A 9004-nucleotide genomic window follows, 5' to 3' on the forward strand; every position below is an offset into this window, starting at 1 on the left:
GGATCCAGCTGTGTCTCCACCACTGAACTTCACAGCCTTGCCCTGTCTAGGGATTTAACCAGGTAACAGACATGGCTAGGTTCCATCTACACTAACTGTTCGAAGGATTTGATGTGTGAATGGAAAAGAAGACAGGACCTTGCCTCTTCAGAGCAAAGAAGCAGCTCAGTTCCCGTGGATCCACTTTATATGTTGTTAAACCATCTCATCTGATTTCAAGAAATGAATTACAAACAGGAAAAAATGAGAAGGGCAAATTACATGGCTTTATGTGCCCTCCCTCCCCCCCGAAGAATGGAGAAGGGGGTTGGAAGCTGGGGTTATCACCACCCAGTGCTTTTTCACAAGCAGCTCGCTGAATTTACGAGCAGCGTCAACAGTTCAGTAACGGCATCCGATAAAAAAAGGTTAATAACTGCATCTGTTTCAGATGACACGTTGTGGCATGCAAGCTGATGGGGGACTTTAAATAACCAGTGGCAGGAGCAAACTGCCAAGATACCCTGGCCTTGGCTTATGCTGAAATTCCCACATATCACCGCCACACAAGGTAAATCAGGCTGACCTGAGCCAGCAATAACAGCCCGTTTCGCCAAAAGGACAAATTGCGGAGCTCTCCTAAGATATTAATTCCTACATGGAGCTTAACATGCAGCACGTGCAAATTTACAGTGATAAACAGGAATATTCCTGATTTGTCTAGGGAGAAAAATGGAAGAGTGACAGAAAATTCTAATCCCGGGTCTTTTTCTTTGTATCTATTTTTAGACACCCATTTGAGGGCTGGATCAGATCTCTCCAGACTGCACTCTGGAGTGGTAACGTTTTCTGCTCAGGTTAGTGCCCACAATCCAAGCTAGGCTTTTAGGTTTGCAATGATACCTTTGGCAAAGGCAAATATTAGAATTAGTCCAGTTATTTTCTTGAGTGCTTCATGCCCCAGCACATGGGAAACCTGGGACAGGAGCTATCTGTACCCACTCCCTGTCAGTACCGCTAGTGTTTTGGGGATGATTCAGGAGGTGAGTGGGTAAAAAGGAATTAGCCATAGGCCATGCTGCTCCTGGAAACCTGGGACTGGCCAGCTACACAGGTGGTTTTGCTGACAGAGTCCTCAGGATATGTCTGTCAGAGCCACTTTCCCCAGGTAGGCATGTTCCTCTGAGCAGCTGCTGTTACAGGTGAGAGAGAAGCTGAGATTATAGGGGGACTGCAGGCAGTCCCAGGGCCTGTATCACTGCCTCAGAGCAGTGAGAGACACCCTGACATACACCCCTGGGGGTGAGAAAGGCTTTGACCCAGATACCTGGCAGTGGCCAAAGACATCTGCTGGGTCATTAAAGGCCACTCTGCCATCCAGTTAGTGTCTCATCACGGCACAGACCTAAGGGCTTCACCCATAGCATGGCTGTGTCTCTGTACTCAGTCTGGGACCCTCCCTCCTGACTCAGTGATACGGGAATTGTGTCTACACAGCAGCTCTCCGCATCATACATGGGGCTGAGTTAGGACTGTGCTGACAACTGCGCTGCTGCTAAGCCATAGCAGTGCATGCTGGGAGAATCTGGGCAGCTCCCCCATCATGCCTTGGCAGGACACAGTGTCCAGAGACATGGACACGGAGCAGCCCTGTGCTCTGGGATGTCCTGCCGCACAGAGAGCTGGGAGGAAGCAGGTCCTGCCAACCCATCATACAGACCTGCTCAGGGTCCCGTTGCCACTGCAAAATAACAGGGTGTGGAGTCAGTTACGGAAAGACAATATGGGCCTTGGGCAGGAGTGACACACTGTTCGCTGCCAGGGTTATGTGCTTGGTGTGCAAACACAAACAGTTCTACACGCCACTAACTAGTGGCCAGTTTGTTTAGAAGTCGTGGAGTGGACAAGACCTCAGAGATCTGCCCTGAAACTTACTCCTGTATTTTTCCTCTGGGTCTGGTTTGGAGGGCGCTCATGTCCTTATAGCGGAAGGCCCTGTGCAGACAATTATCCCCAGTGGTCTAGCGAGTTTACCTGAAAGAAAGCCGTGTTGTAAATGGAATACGGTGGGGCAGGTCTGTTGTGTGTGATTCTATTAGCAGAAGCAATGCTGTGTCTTCCACAAAAAGTTATTGTCATCAAACTATTTTATTTTCCCTTCTTAAGAAAAGCACGGCTGAGTCGTCCCTGGGCAATGGGAGCAGACAACAGTAATCTATAAGCAACATGAATGATATGCTGATTACTCAGTGAAAAGGTCTCCTTTCAAAAGGCTTCTCATTAGTGTCAAAGGAACAAAATGATGTGAAATAGAAACAGTTTTGCCCTGCAATGAAATCACCAAGGTTTTATCAAGACTTAGCAACAAGGCCACACCAAGCCAGCGATTTCGGATGAGAGAGAGCTCTTGTCATAATTTTTCATTCATTCCAATGACTTTGTTTCAAGTATTTGGCTGGACAGGAACAAATAACACAAGAAGACTGATAATTCCATGTAGCAGCAAGGCAGCAGCTGGGTCTGCCCTGGGTTGGGCTGACTTGGAGAGGACGGGCTGGCTAGCCCGGGCAGAGCTGACCTTATGTCTGCCTACCAGAAACCAAACTGCTTTCCTCATCACACCATTTAAAAAAAAATCAGTTTTTATGAATAAGCTGGTTTCTGATTAACCTTTTTTCATCATCCCCAACTTTCATCAGCAAATGAGCAACAGATGGTCAGTAATGTGGGAATATAAGATTTGCTCGACCAGACTGAACACTGGCCCATCCAGTACATACCCTCCGCTGAACCCCATAGTACATCAGGTCAGCTGTGCAATGTGCATCATAGGCAAAATGAGCCCGTGTGTGCCTTCTCTCTAGGGGTCTCCAAATTCTTTATAGAGGTGGGTAAGAATTACTATCTCCATTTTACAGATGGAGAAGCAGAATCACAGACCTGCCTAGGGTCACACAGTGAATTGGTGTCAGAGCCCGTTCTCCTAACTCCCAGTCCCCTGCTCTGATCATTAAATTATACTTCTCTTCACATGTATAGTGCTAAGTGTTATTAGTGCTGATAAAATTACCCAGCCACTTCCTAATCCCTGCCCCATCAGCTGACACAGTCTCCTTTTGGTACAGCAATCTTGGAACAACCACTGTGGTCTCCATGCAGCACCTTAGCAAGCAGCATGCCATTCATTTGCAGCTTCCTAGCACAGTCCTAGTGTCTCAGTGAAGTACACACCTCCCTTTGTGTATTGAAATGTTGGCCCTGGACTTTGATACCAAAGGTAAAAAAGAAACCAAACTCTCAACTTTAAGTTAGGGGAAGGAGAGTGACTGCCCTTTGTGGGTTGGCCAGACCCAGTTTGGGCACTAAGGGGTAACCCCTCAGCTAGAAAAATTTACTGCTACCTCGTTAGGCCCCTATCTGATGGGCATTGTGATGCGTGCAGACCAGGTGCCAGCTCTTGCCATGGCTTTAGGCTTCAGCCGAATGCTGACAAATTTGTTGCTGGACCCCAGTCCAGCTCACCGGTGCGTTAGTATAGTTAAGCTTGAACTTGTGATAATGTGTTTAGTGTTTAGACTTTATGAAATGCTTGTAAGTTGCTACATGTATTAATCCCACTTATAACATCTATATCCCACTCTGTAATGTAATACTTATGTGCTCGTGCTATAGCTGTAAAATGTGTGTTCTGAACTAAGTCACTCACAAATAAGAAAAAACTTCAGCTAGTGCAAAGTGGTAAATCCCTGAGAAAGGTACTACTTCTTGCCCGTCACAGTGTTGCCAACTCTCACGATTTTATCATGAGTCTCATTATAATTATTGTTTTCCTTAAAGCCCCAGCTCCTGGAGTCAAATGGATACGTGATGATTTTAACCTTCTTTCTTAAAGAAAAAATAGGTTTCTAGCCCTCGTGGCTGTGGAGGAAGCTTCAAAATGTGACCCCAGGGCACCCAAAAGGCTCAAAAATCAGCAGGCAAATGAAAAGAACCCCAGATCTGTTACTTCGACATAATCTCATGATTTAAAAGCCAATCTCATGATTTCCAGGGAATCTGACTCACGATTTTTGATCATTTGGGGTTGACAATACAGTACTGCCATCAGGATGAAATGGGCCATTGTGGGGCATCACAATAAAAAGACTTCGCTAATTGTCATTGCACACCCATGAAGCAGCCATATGCAAAAGGGCTCATCCCATCAGCTTGAATTCTGGAAGAAGGAAATTAAAATAGCGGACAAGACATTTTTTCATCTCCTTGACTTGTTGAACTCTCCCAGGGCTGGAGCTAGGAAACAGAAGCAGCAATCCCCAGGGTCAATCCTAAAAGACGTTCAGTGCTGACAGATTACTGCAACTCTGTCACCTTTTGGAACCATAGACTGTAACTCATTTGGGTAGATATGTTTATGTGCTTTAACCTGTAAAATCCTTAGATAGTTTACTACAGGACTGACTACAAGCATTGTTTTTGGTGAGAGAGGTACAAATTGACCTGGGGTAAGTGACTGATCTCTTGGGGCTGGAAGCATCCTGAATATTTTATGATTTTTGGTGTAGGACAACCAACCATCACGACGTGCCGCTTGCCTGGGGGACAAGAGAGACTGGCATGGCCAAGGGGACTCTCTGTGACGCCATGGCACGACTGTTGTTCTGCTTCAGGAGTTCACACTTGTTACTGCGTTGGTGACAGCCAATTATAGACCACACAAGCCGCTTGGCAGTCTGCCCGGAGGTTGGCATTCACGGTCATGAACCACCCTAGGCAGCGTGACAGCCATCAGCAGGGTGGCTGGAGCTGCTGGAAGCAGTGCAATTTCTCTATAGTATGTAATGTTGAAATGTTACCAGGCATCCGATCTGAAAAATACCCACAAATCTAAGAAAGGGCCAAGACTCACAGAAACATAGTTTTATTTTGACAAAAATTGTCAGAAAACTTCTAAATACAATTGATAATGTAGGTGAACACCCAAACCACTGTGCTATGGAGGGCTTCATACTCTTAGCATTTGCTTGGGCCCAATCAATAGTTAATTAAAGGGGAACAGCTTCAACAGTAAAGGCTAAATGTCCATGTTATTCTAAGCTGGCCCAAGGAGAGAACTTTGCCAGGGACAGAATTGCAGGGCCTGGCCCAGCATGGATACCCCCATGGACAAAGGAAAAGAAAAAGCCACCAGGAAAGACTGGGAGGAATCTGGAGTCTTTAAACAGGTCCATAAATGCTTCTTCCTTTCTCAGTGGTCTCCTGCATTGAGCTGAATGGAACCCAGCCACTAAACCACAAACGGAGAGGGAGAGCGCCTTGGCTTCTAAATACAATTGATAATGCAACTGCATACTCCAAAATAGTACTGCTTTGGAAAGCTTGGGAAATAGCCCCCGGTGATATATTTTATGCTTTTTCCTGTACTTTTGCCTTTGGTTAAAATCTATAGTCACATGACAGTATGAGCTTGTTTGTACCATGTAATACATCAGAATATTTGTCATTATTTGTAGAATGGTTTTGAGAAACCATTCTGAGAAACCAGAATTTGAGAAATGTTTTTCTGCATGCTATTTTTATGAAGTTATGCAAATAATAAGAGCCCTTTCTAACTACTTATAATGTTATCTGCTTAGCCAGAGAGTAAGTCTAAAGCACACATGGTAATTATCTTCTTTCTTATTATCACTGAATAAATGATAGTACATGTAAATTACTTGTACACCAGTAATGCATTGGGGCTGCAGAATGGCTTGTATGAATATATTGTGTGAATAACAAAGTATGAGCATGTGCTTTTCTGGAATCCCTGCATATAACCATGAGCTACTGAACGTCTCATGCAACACCCCTTCAAGGTATATTGGCTCACAGAAATAGTCACAGTAATTTGCAGATTGTTGAAACATTTCTACTCCCCTGCAGAGTCTGTGTCTGCTGTGTTCATTAGTCTGTTGCTTGCTCATCACTACCCCAGTTGCATACATCAGAGCACCCAAAGTCTTCCCTGTTGCATTTGCATCTCCTTGTTGCATAGGTACTCCTACAGCTACACAGGTGCAGGACCATTATGGTAGGAACAAGGTGTCATGCTATCTATGGACCATCTGTTGTTGTCAGGGGACGCTTGAAGATACTAAACTGTTGCATGATTCCCTATGAGTGATTGATAACTTGCATGTTTCAGGTGCTGACTGAAGGAGAACAGTGTTGGTGGCAGTTTCTCACTTGTTGGTTGGTTCTTAGCAAACAACTCACAGGGTGCACTAGCTGGCTGCAGGGGGCAAAAAAGTGATTCCTGTTTTTTTAAAAGTGCCCCTTGCTGGCAGATACTTTTCCATAAGCCCTTCATCTTCCCAGGCACAGAGGGGAATAGAACTGACAGCTTTGACATCCCAGGTGAACACCCAAACCACTGTGCTATGGAGGGCTGTATACTCTTAGCATTTGCTTGGGCCCAATCAATAGTTAATTAAAGGGGAACAGCTTCAACAGTAAAGGCTAAATGCTCATGTTGTTCTAAGCTGGCCCAGGGAAGAACTGAACATGGGTCTCCACCTTCTTGTGTGGTTACCCTAGCCACCATGCTACAGAAGGCTTCTTACTTTTGACTCTTGATTTGACCTAATCAATAGTTAATTAAAGTGGAACCACTGCAACAGGAAAGACTGAGGGCACCCACTATTCTAATGTGGCCCATAGAAGAACCGAACCTGGACCTTCAACATCTCAGGCATACACCCTAGCCCCCAGGCTACAGAGAGCTTCTGTTTAGCTTTGGCCCAACTAATAGTTAATTAAAGCTGAACAGCTTAGACTGAGGCGACATGCCATTCAAACCTGGCCCAGAGAAGAACTGAACTACAGTCTCTACTATGGCACATACTTACCCTTGCCACTGCGCTACAGCATGCTCCTTAGGGCTGATACTTGCTTGGCCCTAATCAATAGTTAATTAAAGTGGAACCACTGCAACAGGAAAGACTGAGGGAGCCTCACTGCAGAATACCTCAAAGTCCAGCAGTTAGGCCATTCAATTGCCATGCATGCTTCTTAAAGCCCTTCAGAAAGGGGTTGAACCCAACTCTCCCATAGTCTAGGTGAGTGCTCAAAATACTGAACTAGAGAGCGATTCGTAGGCTCTCTGTGGCCCAATTAATGTTTAATTATTGAATTAAAGTGAAACAACTTCAATAATAGATGAAGAAGAACCCACATCAGAACACTCCTAAGGCCAGTGCTTAGAGCGCTCACTTGAAGAAGGAGAGACTCCATTCACAAGGGAAAGCAACACAAAGCAAGTTCCTCTATACCCCAGCTAAGGTCCCTAACCACTGAGCTAAACAGGAGGTGGTTTCTTCCTTCTCCATCTCCCCTGACTGTTTTGTGTGGTGCTGGGCAGGTCCTTGACAATCTTCCAAGAAACAGTTTGGGCACCTAAGTCACCTGACTACAGGAGAGGGGCTCCTGGCTTTGGCTCTCAAGCAGAGATAGAGACCAAACTCTGTGAAAGGCCGGGCTGATGACTGAAGCCCCACAGATGCTGGCTTCCCTGAGGATTTCTTCAAGCCCACTTTCCTGAGTCACACTGCCTATCTCACCCATGAAATCCATTGCACTATGCATGCCTCCCTTCTCAGGGGGGGCATTGTCAACTTCACTTTGATTTCTCCATTTGATCAGCTGTGCTTTGCGGCAGACTGCTTTGTCATAGACAGCACAGGTCCAACCTTGGCCCAGTGAGAGGAACACATCCTGAAAATATTTCATCACAGTTACACAGTCTTAACATCAGTTGCCAGTGCAGGAATCATTAGACAGCCAATATTCATAAAATATAAAATAGCAGACAGAAAAACTCTTCTCACATCAGTCCATTCTTCAACTCATGACCAATATTCTGATGTATTACATAGCACAAACAAACTCGTACTGTCGTGTGACTACAGACTGCTGCAATGTAGGCAAAAAAGAACGGGAAGATGCATAAAAAATATCGCCTGGAGCTGTACTAGTTTGAGTACATAGTTGCATTAACAAATGTATTTAGAAGCTTTCTGCCAATTTTAGTCAAAATTAAACTCTTGTTTCTACAAGTTCTGGCCCTTTTTGTGATTCACTCCTTTCTCAGCCTGCAAGCCCGATAATGGTTTAACTTTACATGATACAACAAAACTGCATCGATTCCAGCAGCTCCGTCCCCATGGAGACAACCATGAGATATGTGCCCAACGTGTGACAGCCATGTCATTTTTCTAGCTGGGGTTACCCCCACCCATGAATAAACCCCTTTTTAAATCTGGCTGGTAGAGTACAGGGTCATGATAGGGTGACCAGACAGCAAATATGAAAAATCGGGATGGGGGGGTAATAGGAGCTTATATTAGAAAAAGACCCAAAAATCGGGACTGTCTGTATAAAATCGGGACCTCTGGTCACCCTAGGTCATGGCCATGCTGGTGGGAGAGCCGCATCCTGTGTTGGGCCTCTCAGGAGGTGCAGCACAGAAAGCACACCACTTTGGTATGTCCCTCCGGGCTCCTGTAGCTTACGGCAGCCTTGTATGGCTGCCCACGGGCTGCTCTGTCCATTCCCTCTCAACTCCCACCACGCCGCCGCCTACCCTGCATGCCCCTACACCAAGGGTGGTGGCACCAGCCCGGAGTTCCCCAGGGAACTATTGTGGCCACCATAGCTGGGTAAAAGGGGTGCAGCAGTGGCCTAATATTTCTTGACACTGGTTTGAGTTCTGCACCCTCCTGCAGCCAGGGCCTGCCAGGCAATTGCTCGCTCTGCATTCGCGCCTTACGAGGGGATTGCAGGATCCTTTGCTCCTGGGAGAGCAGGTGACCTCACCCTTTGTTGCTCCTTTTAGACATGGCCCTGAGGCAGCTGCCTATATCACTGGGAAGGACTGGCACTTGCCTTCACTGGTGGAGGAGAGAGAGCTGGGCACCCAGTCATGCTACCACAGCCTATGTGACACCTGCACAGCGCAGGGATGCAACACCCCACCCAAGCACCT

This window comes from Lepidochelys kempii, chromosome 21, assembly GCF_965140285.1.
Source record: "Lepidochelys kempii isolate rLepKem1 chromosome 21, rLepKem1.hap1, whole genome shotgun sequence".
Taxonomy (NCBI): Eukaryota; Metazoa; Chordata; order Testudines; family Cheloniidae; genus Lepidochelys; species Lepidochelys kempii.